This window comes from Procambarus clarkii, unplaced genomic scaffold (assembly GCF_040958095.1).
Source record: "Procambarus clarkii isolate CNS0578487 unplaced genomic scaffold, FALCON_Pclarkii_2.0 HiC_scaffold_137, whole genome shotgun sequence".
Lineage (NCBI taxonomy): Eukaryota > Metazoa > Arthropoda > Malacostraca > Decapoda > Cambaridae > Procambarus > Procambarus clarkii.
Genome location: NW_027189170.1, coordinates 107,460 through 129,566, shown reverse-complemented (window position 1 = coordinate 129,566; position 22,107 = coordinate 107,460). Strand labels below are relative to the sequence as shown.

Sequence of the window (22,107 nt, the reverse complement as noted above, 5' to 3'; positions counted from 1 at the left end):
ACTGAAGTGTACACAGTTGTTCTCACCAGTTCTTTAAGGTTTATCAATTAGTTATTGAACTTAGTTAATGAATCAATATTAAAGTTATGTTTATCAGTTAGTTATTAAACTACGCGTGGAACCCGTAGGTGCGGGACTCTGAAGTCCTCCTCCTTGGGCTCTAGCAGCCCCAGGCTCAGCTTCAGGAGGCTGGGGTCGTTCTTGCACTTGCTGGGGTGGTTCTTCTCCGGCCCCGACCACGGCGGTCTCCGGGTTATGAGTCCCTTCACCAGCTTCCAGGTCACCTCCGGAGCTCACAGTTCCTGCGACGGCGCTGGAACCAATCGTATTGGCGTTTGCCTTTCCATTGGAGACTTTCGGCGCCGTGGAGAGGGGGGACCTGCTGCATGGTTGACAGCTTCTCCCCCGTATCAACCTACCCTGGCTTTGTGCCCTGGAGAGGCCACTCCAGACTGACAACCAGAGCACAACTCCATAGTCTCCTGAGACTGATGAATGTCTGCTACTACTACGACTAGGAGATATAGGTAATAATATATATGTAATAGTATTAGTTAACACAAAAACTATATATTGGAGGAACTCTACAACCTGTAATAAGAAGTCTTGTACTTTGAATGTAACCAATGTAGCAACCCTTTTTGTATAATGAAATTTTAAATAAAATAAAATGACAAAATAAAAAAAATATAGTTGGTGGTATGAGAAGACAATATGTAAGTGTGCGCGGGTGCCCCACAAGGCTTCCCTGGATGCTGCATGTCGTCTTCTTCGAGGTCGAGGGTCCCTACATACGCAACCAAAGATGGTACCCTCCCTCTCTATATATTTATATAACCTATATCTATAAAATAGAATGTTTATCCGAGGTTGGTGACCAGACACTTGGTGGGACCAGCCTCGCCCAGCTTTCCAAGATGAGTCATGTTGGGTAGGGGAGCGTCACAGCCTAGTCGGTGTCGGCCGAATTGTAATACTTTAAGAAATATCGGCATTTATATTATAAATAAATAAATAAATAAATATGTTTATTCAGGTAAGGTATATACATACAAGTGATGATACATTAATGGATTGATATATAGATAGAGCTAGTACATACAATGCCTAAAGCCACTATTACGCAATGCGTTTCGGGCAAGAAAAACATTAATATCTAGAACTTAATACTAATTGAGCATAAAGAATAAAAAGTGTTTAGAACAAAAACAAATAAAGATAAAAAAAGGGGAACATGACTGAAAAAGCAGCACAAATACAATAGGTTGACAAACAGTGTTGATTAAAAAAAAAGAAAATAACAGACATGGGTTGACAATAGAGGAGTGAGGTAGGTTACAGGGAATTTATTAGGTAGTGTTTAGTTTTTATCTTAAACTGGTTGAGAGAGGTACAGTCTTTAACATGGTTGGGAAGGTCATTCCACATTCTGGGCCCCTTGATTTGTAGAGCATTTCTAGTTTGATTAAGTCGTACTCTAGGAATATCAAAACTGTATTTATTTCTGGTGTGGTGCTCATGGGTTCTGTTACAACCTTCTATGAAGCTTTTGAGATCAGGAGTGGCATTATAGTTTAGCGTTTTATATATGTATAATACACATGAGAGAATGTGCAGTGACTTAATGTCTAACATATTCAGAGATTTGAGTACGGGTACCGAGTGATGTCTGGGGCCAGAGTTGGATATTGTCCTAATAGCAGCTTTGTGTTGGGTAATTAGAGGACGTAAGTGATTTTGGGTAGTAGAACCCCAAGCACAAATACCATAGTTGAGATATGGATAGATAAGGGAGTAATAGAGAGTCACCAGGGCAGGGCGTGGTACATAATATCTGATCTTAGAAAGAATGCCCACAGTTTTTGAAACTTTTTTTGATATATTTAGAATGTGTCCCTGGAAATTCAGCTTGTGGTCAATGAGAATGCCAAGGAATTTGCCATCTAATTTGTTACAAATTTGGGTATTGTTTATTTTGAGATTTATTTGATTAGAGGATTTATTGCCAAACAGAATATAGAAAGTTTTGTCAATGTTAAGGGTGAGTTTGTTGGCAGTTAGCCAAAGATGGACTTTATTTAGCTCAGTATTTACTGTGGCATTTAGAGCAAGGGGGTCAGGACTGGAGTAAATGAAAGTTGTGTCGTCAGCAAATAGAATTGGTTTGAGGTGTTGGGAGGCATTTGGAAGGTCATTAATGTAGATGAGAAAGAGGAGAGGGCCAAGTATGCTGCCCTGGGGAACACCAATGTTGATGGGTAGGGTGGGAGAAATTGTATTATTCACAGAAACATGTTGGAGCCTGTCAGTAAGGTAGGATTTGAGGTATCGTAGGGAGTGAGTGTCCTCTGACTCCATAATGATGTAATTTAAGAAGAAGGTTATGGTGGTTGACAGTATCAAAAGCTTTACGCAGGTCCACAAATAACCCAACAGGGAACTCCTTTTTATCAAGAGCTGTATGAATCGAGTTAAGCATACTAATAAGTGCATCGTTAGTGCTTTTTTGGGTCTGAAGCCATATTGGCAAGGGCTAAGTATATTGAGTTTGGCTAGATATGAGTAAAGCTGCTTATAGATTAGTTTTTCAAAATTTTTTGACAAGTTTGGCAGGATTGATATAGGTCTGTAGTTGTTAACATCTGTGGGATCACCACATTTGTGGACAGGTGTTACTCGCGCTTTTTTTAGAATATCTGGAAAGGTTTGGAGTTCAAGTGACTTGTTGAAGAGCAAAGCAATAGCAGGGGCTAAAGATCTGGAGGCTTTTTTGTAAATTAAAGTTGGTATCTCCTCAAGGGCACCAGAATTGGTTTTAAGGGAAAGGATTATCTCATTGACGTCAGTGGAGTTAATAGGCTTTAGGTACAGAGACTGTGGATAGTTACCTGTAAGATAGTCCTTAATGTCAGTACTGGAAGATGGAATATCATTTGCAAGGGATGAACCAATGGAAGAGAAGAACCTATTGAACTCAATAGCAGAATCAGAGGCTGAAAGCTGACCATCGTTATTAGACTGGAGAGTCGGTTTGTTATTTAAAGATTTCTTTGATCCCAATATTTGTGAAATTGTGCTCCAAGTTTGTTTAATGTTGCTCTTTATTTGGGTAAATTTATCTTCGTAGTATTTAGTTTTGGCTCGTCTAATTATCTTAGATAGCAATAATGAGTAATTCTTTGAGAATTCTTTGGAGACAATTCCTAACCTATACTTCTTCTCAAGGTCGTGCTTTTTGTTAATGGATTTAAGTATTCCCTTTGTAAGCCAAGGATTGTTAAGCCTTTTGCTTGTGACTTGTTTTGTAAGCATAGGACAGCGGGTGTTATAAAGGCTAAGAGTTGTTTGTAGAAAAGATTGCACTGCTAGGTTGATGTTCCCTATGTTACCTAACTCGGACTCCCAGTTGACATTATCAGCAGCAGTTATAAAATTGTTTATAGCAGTTTCATTGTGCAGCCTAAAGCTTAACTCCCTTGTTTCTAGAGGTGGTTTGCTAATGTTAGTTAAGAGAAATGTGGGGTAATGGTCTGTAGTGCTATCGGTGATTATACCTGAAGTAAGCAGAGAGGTTATGTTGGTCCAGATGTGATCTAGAGTCGTGGCAGTGCTATCAGTGATTCTAGTAGGTCTAGTGATTAAGGGTATGAGGAAGCAGGAATTCATACAGTTGAGGAAGCTAACAGCAGTAGGGTGTTCTGGCTCGCAGAGGTCAATATTAAAGTCCCCAGCGATAATTAGGTGGTTTTTGTTCAGTCTGTTATCAAGTATTAGATTTCTAAGGTTTGAGTTGAATTCAGACACATCAGTGTTAGGAATTCTATAGACTGCACCCACAGACAGGACAGACTCGGCACCCTTGACTCTGAAGCTGGCGAAGATATACTCCCCATAGCAGTCTCTAGTTCTAATTTCTTTTAAGCATGTTAGTTCATGGTAGTAGTAAAGAGCAGTGCCACCACCTCTCTGAAGTTGACGACAGTTGTGAATTGCTGAGTAGTTAGGCATTAATAGCAAACCTAAGACAACCGTGCAGTATTAACATCTATGCAGGAGAAATCCCCTAGGGCCGGGATGAGGGTTCGAAGCTACGTCCGAGAGCATCCCAGACACTGCCTTAATCGACTGAGCTACGACATGGTAAAAGAATTGCAACCAGAAGTTCTTCTGACCTTACTTGGATCCTGCAGCCTCTCTGAGACACAAACCAGGATTTTACACAATTCCCCCCATGCACCCGGGCTCTGTCAATAAGCCGTTCTACCTCTTCGCCCTTACTTCATTTTGTAATGAAGTAAGGGCGAAGAGGTAGAACGGCTATTGCAACCAGTAGAACTTCTGGTTGCAATTCTTTTACCATGTCGTAGCTCAGTCGAATTAGGCAGCGTCTGGGATCCTCTCGAACGTAGGTTTGAACCCTCGTCACGGCCCTTGTGGATTTGTTCATTTGATGCATCACGCTATTGTGATTTCTGTGTGTAATCTATGTAGGAGCTTATATTAATAGCAGTGCTTATAAGCAACACATCCATCCTCCATCGTACATATATTGATGTAATGGACAATTGAATAGTAGAATTTGGTTTAAGCGAATTTTTGTAAACCGGCAAAGGTTTTGTCAAATAAAATCAAATGTTTATTCAGGTAAAGTACATACATACAAGGTGAGATACAAACATGTTGTTGGATTTATAGATAGAGCTTGTACATACAATGTCTAAAGCCACTATTACGCAAAGCGTTTCTGGCAAGGTTGGCCCGAACCTTTGTATTTGTTTCTAATAAAACTTAACGTAACTTACCATCCAAGGTCTAATACATGCTAACTGAGGCCAAATGTAGTTCATATATGTTATACTAGGCCTAGGAATATATCTGTTTGATTTTAGCTATATTTTCTCCGGACTATAGGGATGAATAGTACCAAGTTCTACTATGTAATTGTCCATTACGTCAATATTTAATTTATAAGTACGATCCTCTACATAGTTACAAAATGTATAGGAGGATGGATTGCATTAATTAAAGATATCAACATTTTATTTGGTTTGTTATGGTAGGAAAAAATTTGACTGTAGCAGAGCCTAGTTTCGATCTACGGACCTCTGGGTTATGGGTCCAGCACGCTTCCACTGCGCCACTCTGCTCCACAACACATAGTTATATGACTCTCAATATTAATAATTACTATAATGTAGTATTAACATATTACAAAATAGTATAAGTTTTATGATTTAATAAATATTGCCAATACACTTTGTTATTAATTTTAGCTCTTTGAGTTTATTTCAATGGGTTATGAAAACAAACATTTAAAAAGTCAAATGTTTCCACCCGGGATCGAACAGGGGACCTTGCGCATGTGAGGCGCACGTGATAACCACTACACTACGGAAACCTGAAGTATAGTGACCTGTTATTATAAGTAGTAGGGGGTAAGCGCCACAGGTAATTTTTTTTCTGGGGGAAAAAGTTACCTGTGGCGCTTGGGGGTTTTCAGGTAAATTTGGAAAATCACGTGTAGTGCTTGGGGAGTCACAGATTTGGGATTAAGGATTTCTTATGAGTGAGTAATTTCTGATTATAGAATTTTGTTAAAAGTTCTTATGCTGAAAATAAGTTCATACGAGTTTGTTAAAGTTCTTATGGGAGAAATTCAAATATCACTTGTAGCGCTTTAGGGTTTCTTGGTGAATTTGGGCAGTCACAGATTTGGAATTAAGGAATTCTTATGAGGAAAATAATTTCTGAGATTTTAGAGGTTTGTTAAGCGTTCTTATGAGGAAAATAAGTAGGAAAATCTTAAAGAAATTTTTTTAGAAAATATCGTGTTTGTGTCACAGCATTTCCAGGTGAACTCTACGAACATATTTTGCCTGTTTTCAACTTCGGAAACAGTTACCTGTGGCGCTTGGGGGTTTTGAGGTCAAATATCACGTGTAGCTCTTGGGGGTTTTGAGGTCTAAAATCACGTGTAGTGCTTGGGGGGTTTCAGGTGAATTTGGGGAGTCACAGATTTGGGATTAGGGATTTCTTATGAGTGAGTAATTTCTGAGATTATAGAAGTTTGTTAAAGTTCTTATAATGAAAATAAGTTCATACGAGTTTGTTAAAGTTCTTATAATGAAAATATTTTCTGAGTCTTTAGAAGTTTGTTAAAGTTCATATGGGAGAAGCTCAAATTTTTTCAGAGTTCAGTTTTAAGAAAATATTTCAAAGTTTCAAATAATCATAGAAGTTTATTTATATGTTTATGACCGAATTTGTAAAAAGACCATTTTCAGAGAATATTGTCTTAGATGTTTTGTTAAGGAAAACAGACAACTTAGCCATAACATTTAGTTTTATATCCATTTACGGCTATTTCACCTGTAAAGACCAAAATTGAACAGAGCCCAGTTATAGACAGAATTTTGTCAGAGTCCATTTTATACCTAAAATGAACAGAGTCTACTTTGTGAGCAAAATTAGTCAGAGACAGTTTTAAGCCCATATTTCATCAGAGTCCAATTATCAACAGAAGTTCGCCAGAGTCTACTTTGAGAGCAAAATTAGTCAGAGACAGTTTTAAGCTCAAATTTCATCAGAGTCCTGTAATCTGTGAAAATTTGACAGAGTCCATTTTATACCCAATTTTCGTCAGAGTCCAGTTTATGCTCAAATTTGCCAGAGTCTACTTTGAGAGCAAAATTCATCAGAGTCCAGTTCTTGATCGAAATTAATCAGAGTCCAATTGAAGACCCAAATTTGACAGAGACCACATTTTCGCTACTAGCAGTCCAATTCCCCTTAAATTTTAAACAGTCACATTTCAGTCGTAGTAAATAAGATCAAGTCAGTTACTGAGCTCCAGCTCTCGTCCCCCACCCTACTCCACCCTCAAGTCTTTGTTAATATCCTATCAATTCCCCTGAAATTTTTACCCTCTGTATTTCAGGCACCGTAAATAAGATCAAAACAGTTAACGAGCTCCAGCTCTCGTCCCCACCTTAGTTCTCGTATCTTTGTAAATAACCCATCAATTTCCCTGAAATTTTTACCCTCTGTATTTCAGACATAGTAAATATGATGTAAACAATTATAAAACTCTAGCTCTTGTCCTCTGTCCAAGTTCACTCCTGTAAATTCATTACTATCAGTCCAAATCCCCCCTGAGATTTAAACACCCAACTACATTTTTCAGACATAGTAAATAAAAACCAGTTCAGTTATCAAGTTTCAACTCTTGTCCCCCAGCTTAGTTCATTTTGTACAAGTTCTTTTTTTTCCAACTAAATCACCCTGAGATTTAAGATCACCTTATTTCTAACGTAGTAAAATTAATCTGGACATTAGCCAAGCTCCATTTCCTCTGTCTTAGATCATCGAACATAGGGAGCCGGTCGGCCGAGCGGACAGCACGCTAAACTTGTGATCCTGTGGTCCTGGGTTCGATCCCAGGCGCCGGCGAGAAACAATGGGCAGAGTTTCTTTCACCCTATGCCCCTGTTACTTAGCAGTAAAATAGGTACCTGGGTGTTAGTCAGCTGTCACGGGCTGCTTCCTGGGGGTGGAGGCCTGGTCGAGGACCGGGCCGCGGGGATACTAAAAAGCCCCGAAATCATCTCAAGATAACCTGAAGATAAATATATCCGATCAAGTCCCTCTCCAGCCTAACTCTTTATCAGAGTAGTCACAAAACCCCAACCTGTGTAATTATCTTTCATCCCCAACGTATCCAAACCTTCAATAATCATCATACTGTATTTGCATATTTTCTCTATATTCAGCTGTGTTCTTCACATTTTTTCCATGTTTTCTGTGTTCATTCCATGTTCTACAAATGTTCACAGCATGCTCAGTTCAAATTTTTTCTACAATTTTCCCCATATGTTCACTATGTTCTTTGTCATGTTTTCATGTACATCATATGTTCTCTGTATAACTTTTATACTCAATATTCATGTTCTCAATGTTCTTAGCTTGTTCTTCACATGTTCAGTGTTCATTCTTGTATTCCCTATGTTCCTTATCATGTCTATATATTCTCTGTAAGTTCATATTCCCTACATGTTCACTCTATTCATCAACTTTTTTCTTACATGTTTTCTGTGTTCACCGTATGTTCACTGTGTTCATTCCCCTACTTAACCTCAATTTTTTTTATGTTCTTTGTTTCTTTAAACCAATTTGTTTCTTCCATTCACTAACTAGTTCTTTGTCAAATAATATTATACTGCAATACAGATCCCTCAACAATTTTAGTAACCCAGTTTTTATTTGCAAAACTATGTCAAAGTAATTCTCGTAGTCAACTTAATAGTTCTACCAACCCTGTTCTTAAACAAATCTACACTTTATTCAGTTCAAAATTTACAAAGACAAACCTTTCTTGTAACTTCTTAACTAAAAATCTTTCGCCAATCAACTAAAACATAGTCACTTTCGTCATTTCTCAACTAAACTTATTATCCAATCAACCAAAAATAGTCAGGATTAATCTCATTCAACACCGTTCTTAACTAAAACAACCTTTCTCTTAGCTAAAAATTGTCAAAGGAATCTTTCCAACACTGTTCATAACTAAACTCATTCCCTAGTCATCAGAAAATAACCGTGTTCTTCATATTTCATTTTCATTTCATAACTAAAATTATCCATCAATCAACAGAAATAGTCTTTTTCATCATTTCGTATCAACCATTATGTTTTCGTCAAGTAAGAAAAAATAACCAAAGACATCTTTCATCGATGTTCTTAACTGACGTTATACTTTGGGGAGCACAAAAATAGTCACTGTCGTCATATTTTTTTCATGTCTTTCCTCAGCTAAAATAGTCAAATGTAACTTTTTTCAGCACTTTCGTAAAAAATTATATGTCGTTAAGTAAGAAAAATAGTCAAAGGTGCTCTTCGAGATAACAAAGACACTCTCAGTGTCATCAAAGTTACTCTCCGAGAAATCAAAGACATTCTTCGAGACATCAAGGACTTACTCAAAGACACCAAAGTTGCACTCAAAGACATCCTTTGAGACATCAAAGACCTCCTTTAAGACTTCAAGGGCACTCTTCGAGATATCAAAGACACTCTCAAACACTCAAAAATTTACTCGCATCCTCAAAGTTATTCTCAGAGTCATCAAAAAGTTAATCTCAGTCATCAAATGTTATTCTCTAAGTAACCTTTCGTTCGTCAGAGAAACTTTCTAAGACATCTTCGTTCATTAAAGTTAATCTCAAAGGCATAAAAGTTATTCTCAGAGCTATCAAAATTACTATCGATGTCATCAAAAAGTATTTTCTCGTTCATCAAAGTTAATCTCAGAGTTAACAAAGGTAATCTCTAACTCACTCTCGTACATCAAAGTTGTTTCAAAGACATCAAAGTTATTCTCAGAGTTAACAAAGGTAATCTCTAACTCACTCTCGTACATCAAAGTTGTTTCAAAGACATCAAAGTTATTCTCAGAGTTATCCAAAGATATTCTCATGTCCACAAAAGTTATTCTGAGCTATCAAAGTTAATCTCAGACATCTCCGTTCATGAAAGTTATTCTCTAAGAGCTATCAAAAGTTATTCTCAGTCATGAAATGTTATTCTCTAAGTAACTTTCCGTTCATCAAAGTTATTCTCTCTAAGCCATCAATGTTCTTCTCTAAGACATAAAAAGTTATTCTCTATGTCATCAAAAAGTTATTCTCTGAGCTAACAAAATACTACTCATGTTCTCAAAGACATTCTCAAAGTCATCAAAGTTATTTTAAGAGCTAACAAAAGTTATTCTCAGAGTCACCTTCGTTCTTCAGAGAAACTTTCCAAAACATCTTTGTTCATCAAAGTTATTCTCGGAGTCATCAAAAGGTATTCTCTAACTCACTTTTGTTCATTAAAGTTAATTTCTATGTCATCAAAAAGTTCTTCTAAGACATCATCTTTCATCAATGTTATTTTCAGAGACATCTAAAGTTATTATGTAGGACATAAAAGTTATTCTCAGAGTCATCAAATGTTATTCTCGAAGTCATCAAAGATATTCTCAGAGTCATCAAAGGTAATTTCTAACTCACTTTCGTTCAACATAGTAATTCTCTAAGTCATCAAAGTTATTCTCTAAGACAACAAAGTCATTCTCAGAGTCATCAAAAGTTATTCTCTAAGACACCTTCGTTCATCAAAGAAACTCTCCTTCTTCCATCATGTTATTCTTTAAGACATCTTCAGTCATAAAATTTCTCTGCAAAATGTAACTAGTTCAGCTTTTCATACCAAACCTGCACTTCTGTTAAAATATATTTTCTTAGTCACTTTCCCTTAAAACTGTTCTCTGAACTACACTGCTCAAACCTACGTAACCTATCCTCTCCACCCAATGTTACTTACCTAACTTAACGTTCCTAAACCTAACTTTACCTATCCTAACATAACTTACCTTACCTATCTTACCTAACTTATCCTGCTTAACCTAACTTACCTACATTACCTAACTTAACCTGCTTAACCTAACTTTACCTATCCTAACTTAACTTACCTTACCTTTACCTATCTTACCTAACTTAACCTGCATAACCTAATTTTACCTATCCTAACTTAACTTACCTTACCTATCTTACCTAACTTACCTAACTTAACCTGCATAACCTAACTTGCTTAACCTAACTTACCTTACCTTACCTATCTTACCTAACTTACCTAACTTAACCTAACTTATCCTGCTTAACCTAACTTACCTTCATTACCTAACTTAACCTGCTTAACCTAACTTACATAACTTAACCTAACCTAACCTGCTTAACCTAACTTACCTTACCTTACCTATATTACCTAACTTACCTAACTTAACCTAACTTATCCTGCTTAACCTAACTTACCTACCTTACCTAACCTAATTTACCTACCCTACCTAACTTACCTTACCTAATTTAACCTGCTTAACCTAACTTACATAACTTAACCTAATCTAACCTGCTTAACCTAACTTACGTTACCTTACCTTACCTATCTTACCTAACTTACCTAACTTAACCTAACTTATCCTGCTTAACCTAACTTACCTAACTTAACCTAACTTATCCTGCTTAACCTAACTTACCAAACTTAACCTAACCTAACTTACCTACCCTACCTAACTTAACCTGCTTAACCTAACTTACCTTACCTTACCTAACTAACCTAACTTAACCTAACTTATCCTGCTTAACCTACCCTTCCTAACTTGACCTGCTTAACCTAACTTACATAACTTATCTTACCTATCCTAACCTAACTTGCTTTACCTAACTTAATCTTACATTCCCAAACTGATGTATCCTAACTTATCTAGTCCAACCAGACATGATCTAACTTACATAATTATTCCTGCTTGTCTTTTGTGTTTCGTCAATCATTGTCTCATATTCATTTACTCATTTCAAGGGTTAATTTCTCAAATGGACATTTTTGCATTTCAAGTGTTATTTGTTTAAGATTGGGTGTTTAACCATTTCAAAGGGTTTTTGTTATATTACTGACAGGCTCCAATGTTTCTGTGAATAATACAATTTCTCCCACCCTACCCATCAACATTGGTGTTCCTCAGGGCAGCATACTTGGCCCTCTCCTCTTTCTCATCTACATTAATGACCTTCCAAATGCTACCTTACTGACATGCTCCAATATGTTTCTGTGAATAATACAATTTCTCCCACCCTACCCATCAACATTGGTGTTCCTCAGGGCAGCATACTTGGCCCTCTCCTCTTTCTCATCTACATTAATGACCTTCCAAATGCCTCCCAACACCTCAAACCATTTCTATTTGCTGACGACACAACCTTCATTTACTCCAGTCCTGATCCCCTTGCTCAAAATGCCACAGTAAATACTGAGCTTAATAAAGTCCATCTTTGGCTAACTGCCAACAAACTCACCCTTAACATTGACAAAACTTTCTATATTCTGTTTGGCAATAAATCCTCTAATCAAATAAATCTCAAAATAAACAATACCCAAATTTGTAGCAGATTAGATGGCAAATTCCTTGGCATTCTCATTGACCACAAGCTGAATTTCCAGGGACACATTCTAAACATATCAAAAAAAGTTTCAAAAACTGTGGGCATTCTTTCTAAGATCAGATATTATGTACCACGCCCTGTCCTGGTGTCTCTATATTACTCCCTTATCTATCCATATCTCAACTATGGTATTTGTGCTTGGGGCTCTACTACCCAAAATCACTTACGTCCTCTAATTACTCAACACAAAGCTGCTATTAGGACAATATCCAACTCTGGCCCCAGACATCACTCGGTACCCCTACTCAAATCTCTGAATATGTTAGACATTAAGTCTCTGCACATTCTCTCATGTGTATTATACATATATAAAACGCTAAACTATAATGCCAATCCTGATCTCAAAAGCTTCATAGAAGGTTGTAACAGAACCCATGAGCACCACACCAGAAATAAATACAGTTTTGATATTCCTAGAGTACGACTTAATCAAACTAGAAATGCTCTACAAATCAAGGGGCCCAGAATGTGGAATGACCTTCCCGACCATGTTAAAGACTGTACCTCTCTCAACCAGTTTAAGTTAAAAACGAAGCTATACCTAATAAATTCCCTGTAACCTACCTTACCCTTCTATTGTCAACCAATGTCTGTTTTTCTTTAAAGAGAGCTGTTTGTCGACATATTTGTATTTGTGCTGCTTTTTCATCTATGTTTTCATTTCTTGTTTTCATCTACTCATTATGCTCAATTAGTATTAAGCTTGTCGTTTAAGTTTATCATGCCCGAAACGCTTTGCGTAATAGTGGCTTTAGGCATTGTATGTACTAGCTCTACCTATAAGTCAACCAATCTTTGTAAAAATTTATTGTATGTATGTACCTTACCTAAATAAAATATTATTATTATTATTATTATTATTATATAAGGGAATTTACTCGTTTCAAGGGCTAATTTCTCAAATGGTCATTTTTGCAGATCAAGGGTTATTTGTTAAAGTTCATCAAGTTGCTCATAAGTTGTATTTATTATGTTTGTTATCATTTATTCTTATTCCCCAACCCCTTAACCTAACCTCTTGTAATCTTAGTGTATTTAGTAGGTTCTATCATATGTTCTTATTCCCCAACCCCTTAACCTAACCTCTTGTAATCTTAGTGTATTTAGTAGGTTCTATCATATGTTCTTATTCCCCAACCCTTTAACCTAACCTTTCAGATGTAGTTTATTGTGTTTTTGACGTATTTGTTGAATATATTATCCTTTTTATAACCTTTCAGATGTAGTTTTGTTTCTCCTTTGTATATTTTTACCCAAACCCACCATCCCACTTAACCTTCTTTCCTTCTTTTACTTTGTTTTCACATATAAGTTCATTCTTTATCTTAGTAATAATAAAATTACAGTAGTAAAGAATCAGATCTACTAAGACTTGAAATTCAGAAAAAACAAGAGAACAAGGGAGTGAGAGCATGAAAAGAGGAGAAAAGAGTAAGAGAGAGGGGGAGGAAGAGCATGGGAGCACTAAAACTTGAATTTGAGAAAAAGAAAAACCTAAGTGAATGAGAGTGAGGGTGAGAGAAGGGGAGCATTAAGACTTGAATTTGAGAAACAAGAGAGCATTTCAGCAAATGAGTGAGAGAGAGGGGGAGGAAGAGAGAGAATAAGGGAGAGAGATAGAAAAGGGGGGTTAGAAGGAGTAGGAGAAACAAAGTAAAAGAAGGAAAGAAGGTTAAGTGGGATGGTGGGTTTGGGTAAAAATATACAAAGGAGAAACAAAACTACATCTGAAAGGTTATGAAAAGGATAATATATTCAACAAATATGTAAAAAACACAATAAACTACATCTGAATGGTTAGGTTAAAGGGTTGGGGAATAAGAACATATGATAGAACCTACTAAATACACCAAGATTACAAGAGGTTAGGTTAAGGGGTTGGGGAATAAGAATAAATGATAACAAACATAATAAATACAACTTATGAGCAACTTGATGAACTTTAACAAATAACCCTTGATCTGCAAAAATGACCATTTGAGAAATTAGCCCTTGAAACGAGTAAATTCCCTTATATAACAAAAACCCTTTGAAATGGTTAAACACCCAATCTTAAACAAATAACACCTGAAATGCAAAAATGACCATTTGAGAAATTAGCCCTTGAAACGAGTAAATTCCCATATATAACAAAAACCCTTTGAAATGGTTAAACACCCAATCTTAAACAAATAACACTTGAAATGCAAAAATGTCCATTTGAGAAATTAACCCTTGAAATGAGTAAATGAATATGAGACAATGATTGACGAAACACAAAAGACAAGCAGGAATAATTATGTAAGTTAGATCATGTCTGGTTGGACTAGATAAGTTAGGATACATCAGTTTGGGAATGTAAGATTAAGTTAGGTAAAGCAAGTTAGGTTAGGTTAGGTTAGGATAGGTAAGATAAGTTATGTAAGTTAGGTTAAGCAGGTTAAGTTAGGTAGGGTAGGTTAAGCAGGGTAAGTTAGGTAAGGTAAGGTAAGTTAGGTTAAGCAGGTTAAGTAAGGTAGGGTAGGTAAGTTAGGTTAGGTTAAGTTAGGTTAAGCAGGATAAGTTAGGGTAAGTTTGGTAAGATAGGTAAGGTAAGGTAAGTTAGGTTAAGCAGGTTAGGTTAGGTTAAGTTACGTAAGTTAGGTTAAGCAGGTTAAGTTAGGTAATGTAGGTAAGTTAGGTTAAGCAGGATAAGTTAGGTAAGATAGGTAAGGTAAGGTAAGTTAGGTTAAGTTAGGTAGGGTAGGTAAATTAGGTTTGGTTAAGTTAGGTAAGGTAGGTAAGGTAGGTTAAGCAGGATAAGTTAGGTTAAGTTAGGTAAGTTAGGTAAGTTAGGTAATATAGGTAAGGTAAGGTAAGTTAGGTTAAGTTAGGTAAGTTAGGTAATATAGGTAAGGTAAGGTAAGTTAGGTTAAGCAGGTTAGGTTAGGTTAAGTTATGTAAGTTAGGTTAAGCAGGTTAAGTTAGGTAATGTAGGTAAGTTAGGTTAAGCAGGATAAGTTAGGTAAGATAGGTAAGGTAAGGTAAGTTAGGTTAAGCAGGTTAGGTTATGCAGGTTAAGTTAGGTAAGTTAGGTAAGATAGGTAAGGTAAGTTAAGTTAGGATAGGTAAAATTAGGTCATGCAGGTTAAGTTAGGTAAGATAAGTAAAGGTAAGGTAAGTTAAGTTAGGATAGGTAAAGTTAGGTTAAGCAGGTTAAGTTAGGTAATGTAGGTAAGTTAGGTTAAGCAGGATAAGTTAGGTAAGTTAGGTAAGATAGGTAAGTTAAGTTATGTTAGGATAGGTAAAGTTAGGTTTAGGAAAGTTAAGTTAGGTGAGTAACATTGGGTGGAGAGGATAGGTTACGTAGGTTTGAGCAGTGTAGTTCAGAGAACAGTTTTAAGGTAAAGTGACTAAGAAAATATATTTTAACAGAAGTGCAAGTTTGATATGAAAAGCTGAACTAGTTACATTTTGCAGAGAAATTTTATGACTGAAGATGTCTTAAAGAATAACATGATGGAAGAAGGAGAGTTTCTTTGATGAACGAAGGTGTCTTAGAGAATAACTTTTGATGACTCTGAGAATGACTTTGTTGTCTTAGAGAATAACTTTGATGACTTAGAGAATTACTATGTTGAACGAAAGTGAGTTAGAGATTACCTTTGATGACTCTGAGAATATCTTTGATGACTTCGAGAATAACATTTGATGACTCTGACAATAACTTTTATGTCTTACATAATAACTTTAGATGTCTCTGAAAATAACTTTGATGAAAGATGATGTCTTAGATTAACTTTTGATGTCTCTTGGAAATACTTTGATGACTTTGAGAACAAGTTTGATGAACAAAGATGTTTTGGAAAGTTTCTCTGACGAACGAAGGTGACTCTGAGAATACCGTTGATGACTCTAAGATTATATTTGATGACTTTGAGAACAAGTTTGATGACTGAGATTAATTTTAACGTCTCTTGGAATACCTTTGGTGACTCTGAGAAAATCGTTGATGAATTTGAGAATGACTTCTGAGAACATGAGTAGTATTTTGAATGCGTCTTTGATGTGTTGAAGAGTAACTTTGATGTCTCGAAGATATCTTACAGAACAACTTTGATGACTTTGAGAATGACTTCTGAGAACCTGAGTAGTATTTTGAATGCGTCTTTGATGTAATGAAGAGTAACTTTGATGTCTTGAAGATATCTTACAGATCAACTTTGATGACCGAGATTAACTTTGAGTACGTGAAAATACTTTTGATGACATCGAGAATAATTTTGATAGCTCTGAGAATAACTTTTATGCCTCTGAGATTAACTTTAATGAACGAAGATGTCTTAGAAAGTTTCTCTGATGAACGAAAGGTTACTTAGAGAATAACATTTGATGACTGAGATTAACTTTTTGATGACTCTGAGAATAACTTTGAGGATGCGAGTAAATTTTTTTGAGTGTTTGAGAGTGTCTTTTGATATCTCGAAGAGTGCCCTTGAAGTCTTAAAGGATGTTTTTGATGTCTCAAAGGATGTCTTTGAGTGCAACTTTGATGTCTTTGAGTAAGTCCTTGATGTCTCGAAGAGTGTCTTTGACTATATTTCTTACTTAACGACATATAATTTTAGTTACGAAAGTGCTGAAAAAGTTACATTTGACTATTTTTAGCGAAGTGAAAGGTTACTTTAGTTAAGAACGGTGTTGGAAAGAGGCTACACATGACTATTTTCAGATGAGAGAAGTGATATTTCAGTTAAGAAATGACAGGGAAACATGATGAAGTAACTATTTTTTTAGTTGACTGATGAATACTTTTAGTTAAGCAAAAAGATAAGACATGATGAACATGACTTTTCTGATGATTGGCGGATAATTTTTTAGATAAGAAATGACAATGAAATATGATGAACACGGTTATTTTCAGTTACTTGACGAAGGATAAAGTTAGTTATGAACAGTATTGGAAAGTTTCCTTTGACAATTTTTAGCTAAGAGAAAAGTTATTTTAGTTAAGAACTGTGTTGAACGAGGCTAATTCTGACTATTTTTAGTTGATTGGATAATAAGTTTAGTTGAGAAATGACGAAAGTGACTATGTTTTAGTTGATTGGCGAAAGATTTTTAGTTAAGGAACGTTAAATAACATGTAAGGGATTGAACACAGTGAACATACGGTGAACACAGAAAACATGTAAGAAAAGTTGATGAATAGAGTGAACATGCAGGGAATATGAACTTACAGAGAATATGAAGACATGATAAGGAACATAGGAAATACAAAGAATGATCACTGAATGTGTGAAGAACAAGCTAAGAACATTGAGAACATGAATATTGAGTATAAAAGTTGTACAGAGAACATATGATGTACATGAAAACATGACAAAGAACATAGTGAACATACGGGGAAAATGGTAGAAAAAATTTGAACTGAGCATGCTGTGAACATTTGTAGAACATGGAATGAACACAGAAAACATGGAAAAAATGTGAAGAACACAGCTGAATATAGAGAAAATATGCAAATTCAGTATGATGATTATTGAAGGTTTGGATACGTTGGGGATGAAAGATAATTACACAGGTTGGGGTTTTGTGACTACTCTGATAAAGAGTTTGGCTGGAGAGGGACTTGATCGGATATATTTATGTTCGATGATCTAAGACAGAGGAAATGGAGCTTGGCTAATGTCCAGATTAATTTTACTACGTTAGAAATAAGGTGATCTTAAATCTCAGGGTGATTTAGTTGGAAAATAAAGAACTTGTACAAAATGAACTAAGCTGGGGGACAAGAGTTGAAACTTGATAACTGAACTGGTTTTTATTTACTATGTCTGAAAAATGTAGTTGGGTGTTTAAATCTCAGGGGGATTTGGACTGAAAGTAATGAATTTACAGGAGTGAACTTGGACAGAGGACAAGAGCTAGAGTTTTATAATTGTTTACATCATATTTACTATGTCTGAAATACAGAGGGTAAAAATTTCAGGGAAATTGATGGGTTATTTACAAAGATACGAGAGAGAACTAAGGTGGGGACGAGAGCTGGAGCTCGTTAACTGTTTTGATCTTATTTACGGTGCCTGAAATACAGAGGGTAAAAATTTCAGGGGAATTGATAGGATATTAACAAAGACTTGAGGGTGGAGTAGGGTGGGAGACGAGAGCTGGAGCTCAGTAACTGACTTGATCTTATTTACTATGACTGAAATATGACTGTTTAAAATTTAAGGGGGATTGGACTGCTAGTAGCGAAAATGTGGTCTCTGTCAAATTTGGGTCTTCAATTGGACTCTGATTAATTTCGATCAAGAACTGGACTCTGATGAATTTTGCTCTCAAAGTAGACTCTGGCGAATTTGAGCATAAACTGGACTCTGACGAAAATTGGGTATAAAATGGACTCTGTCAAATTTTCACAGATTACAGGACTCTGATGAAATTTGAGCTTAAAACTGTCTCTGACTAATTTTGCTCTCAAAGTAGACTCTGGCGAATTTCTGTTGAAAATTGGACTCTGATGAAATATGAGCTTAAAACTGTCTCTGACTAATTTTGCTCACAAAGTGGACTCTGTTCATTTTTAGGTATAAAATGGTCTCTGACGAAATTCTGTCTATAACTGGGCTCTGTCCAATTTTGGTCTTTACAGGTGGAATAGCCGTAAATGGATATAAAACTAAATGTTATGGCTAAGTTGTCTGTTTTCCTTAACAAAACATCTAAGACAATATTCTCTGAAAATGGTATTTTTACAAATTCGGTCATAAACATATAAATAAACTTCTATGATTATTTGAAACTCTGAAAATAGCTGTAAGGAAATAGGAAGAGAGAGAGGGACGGTCCAGATATTATGGAGAAGATAAGATAAGATAAGAGGTAACCTGCATGCGGCGTCTGGCTGACGGTCTAAAGTAAACACAGGTGGGCTACAGATTGTGAAGTAAGGGGGGGAGGGAGGGGGTGTGAGGTATGAGCGGGAGATGCAGGGGGAAGGCCGTGAAATGATTCAGATATATAGCAATATACTAGATTCTAAGTAAGAATCCCATAAGAACTCTTAACAAAACTAGTAAGACATTTTTTTTTTTTTTTTTTTTTTTTTTTTTTGAGATATATACAACAGTTTTTACATTCTTGTACAGCCACTAGTACGCGTAGCGTTTCGGGCAGGTCCCTGGAATACGATTTCCTGCCGCGAAGAATCGTTTTTTCATCCAAGTACACATTTTACTGTTGCGTTAAACAGAGGCTACAGTTAAGGATTTGCGCCCAGTAAATCCTCCCCGGACAGGATACGAACCCATGACATAGCGCTCGCGGAACGCCAGGCGAGTGTCTTACCACTACACCACGGGGACTGCTAAAGACATTATTTCATCATAAGAACTTTTAACAAACTTCTAAATTCTCGGAAATTATTTTCATCATAAGAACTTTTAACAAACTTCTAAAGTCTCGGAAATTATTTTCATCATAAGAACTTTAACAAACTCGTATGACATTATTTTCATCATAAGAACTTAAACAAACTTCTAAAATCTGTGACTGACAAAATTTACCTGAAAACCATGGCTCACACGCGGGATATTGGACCTCGAAACCCTGACTCACATGCGTGATATTTGACCTGAAACAAAATATCACCTGTACGTTGTCATTCCTACTACTATTATATGGACCAAATCCGGTTAATTGCTTCCGAAGATGCACATAGTTTTTCACATATTCACATATGCACATATTATCATGCTTCAGTGATATAATATGATCAAAACACATTGTTTGAGTAATTATATAAATTAAACAAGGTTTAATAACGAAACTAGAGAGAAAATCCTGTTTTATGTGTGTACGGGGTGTGTGACGTCACGATAACATGGGAGGTTTAGTTTAGTTTAGTTCACTTATTATGCACCCCATATACCCATCTTGTGGGCGGTGGTGGAGGGGGTTACAGAGGCACATAATGGGCTCAGGGACTGAACCCCACAATTCATTTAGCTAAGCAAGTTATAGTCCTGATGAGCGAGTTACAAAATTCAATATACGTCGTAACACCAACAATGGGTTCGCATTGACTGCAAGTACGGTTTCTAAATTAAACAACTGACATATGTGGAGAGCTAGTGTCACAATTGATGTTTGTCGTGCACACCGCCCCCCCCCCCCCTCCAGTGGGCAGCGCTGGATAGCTTACAATCACTTTGGTACTACCTATAATTAGCAAACTGGGGATATTTGGCCAAAAATTCTGGTAGCAGATAATTTTGAATGAAATATTTACACATCTCTGGAACATTTGTTATAGGAAGCAGTAGGAAGTATTTTTAAGGCTTCAGAGTGCGGGAGCAGGCGGGAGTAGGTGTTTTTAAGGCTTCAGAGAACAGGAGCGAGCGGGAAAAAGCAGGAGAAAGTGATTTTAGGGCATCAGAAAACGGGAGGAAGCAGGAGGAAGTGTTTTTAAGGCTTCAGAGAGCGGGATGAAATAGGAGAAAGCTTTTTAGGGATTCGGAGAGCGGAAAGAATTGTTGTTAGGGCTTCAGAGAGCGGGAGCGAGTAGCAGAAAGCAGGAGAAATAATTTGTGAGGCTTTAGAGAGCGGGATCGAACGGGAGGAAGCAGGAGGAAATGATTTTAGGGCTTCAGAGAGCAGAAGCCAGTGGTAGGAAGCAGTAGAAAGTATTTGTAAGGTATGTGCTTCATGAGGAAACAGGAGGTAGTGTTATTAGGGCTTCAGAGAGCAGGAGGGAATATTTTTAAGGCTTCAGAGAGCGGGAGGATGTTGGAGGAAGGAGAAGGAAATATTAAATTGGTTTCAGAGAGCGGGAACGAGCAGGAGGAAGTATTTTTATGGGTTCAGAGAGTGGTAGGAAGTGTTACTAGAGCTTCAGAGAGCGGGAGGAAGCAGGAGGAAGTAGTTTTAGGACTTTCGATGGCGGGAGCGAGCGGTAAGAAGCAGGAGGAAATATTTGTAAGGTTTTAGAGAGCGTAGCCTCCGTAACACAGTTGGTTAGCGTACAAATGTTTCTCGCTGTAGGGCTCTCCACATGTCAGTTGCTTAATTTAGAACCTGTACTTGTGGGCGGTCTCGAGCCCATTGTTGATGTGATGATGTGCATTGAATTTTGTAACTCTCTCAGCAAGATTAACTTGCTCAGGTAAATGAATTGTGGGGTTCAGTCCCTGAGCCCATTATGTGCCTCTGTAACTCTTCCCACTACCGCCCACAGGACGGGTATGGGGTGCATATTAAATGAACTAAACTATAAACTAGGGTTATCCCATGGAATTGTCTTACCGGCGCGAAGTCGTTAAATACCAAGATATTACCTCAGTTCAAAATCTAAATAGAAACAATCCTCATGAACCATGGGGGAAGGGGGGGATCTTTGACAAGCCGATGGCTTCCACTATCCGTCGAGGACACTAGAGACAAGTAAATTCAGGTACAAATCTCCCATGTTCGTTATTGTGCCTTTATTTTTTAACATATAGCTAGCTCGACCTGTAATTTGTAATTACTTATATTGAAGGGGGTAGCAAGACACTGCTATGTACCTACATTTGTAATGAAAATACATTATTAATACACTACAACAATATTGTAGCAGAGCGTAGTTTCGATCTACGGACCTCTGGGTTACGGGCCCAGCACGCTTCCACTGCGCCACTCTGCTGCTCATATTATTTGGACGATACATTTTATACATCTTTTATAATATTATAATTGGTAATATTTTCTTCATAAATAAAAGTATCAGTGTTTCTGCGCAGTAACGCACCAGTACGTACTGATCTTGCGCATGTGATGCGCACATCATGGCTACTGTGCACAGCCAGCTGCGTATGACATACATCATAGCATGGGTATGTGATCACTGCTGCACACGATGGGTATGGGTTCACTACCACTCATGAACAGGACATGTATTGGAGGCACTAACGCTCACAGGATAGGTATACATGGGGTCTACAGGATAAGTATGGGATCCACTCAGCCCAGGAGGCTGATCTGTCGTGTTTGTTGAGGTCTATAGCAACTCTTCTTGCATGTAAACATTCCAAGCATAAGAATTATATTTAGTGTCTGGACCGAGATTCATCAG

At 36.9% G+C, this 22,107-nt stretch overlaps 1 non-coding gene across 1 annotated transcript; it reads right to left on the bottom strand.

Moving 5' to 3' along the window:
• Window positions 1–21,606: 21,606 nt before the first annotated feature.
• On the bottom strand, window positions 21,607–21,678 carry TRNAT-CGU (transfer RNA threonine (anticodon CGU)). The gene has a single exon. It is a non-coding gene; the product is annotated as a tRNA-Thr (tRNA).
• Window positions 21,679–22,107: the final 429 nt, after the last annotated feature.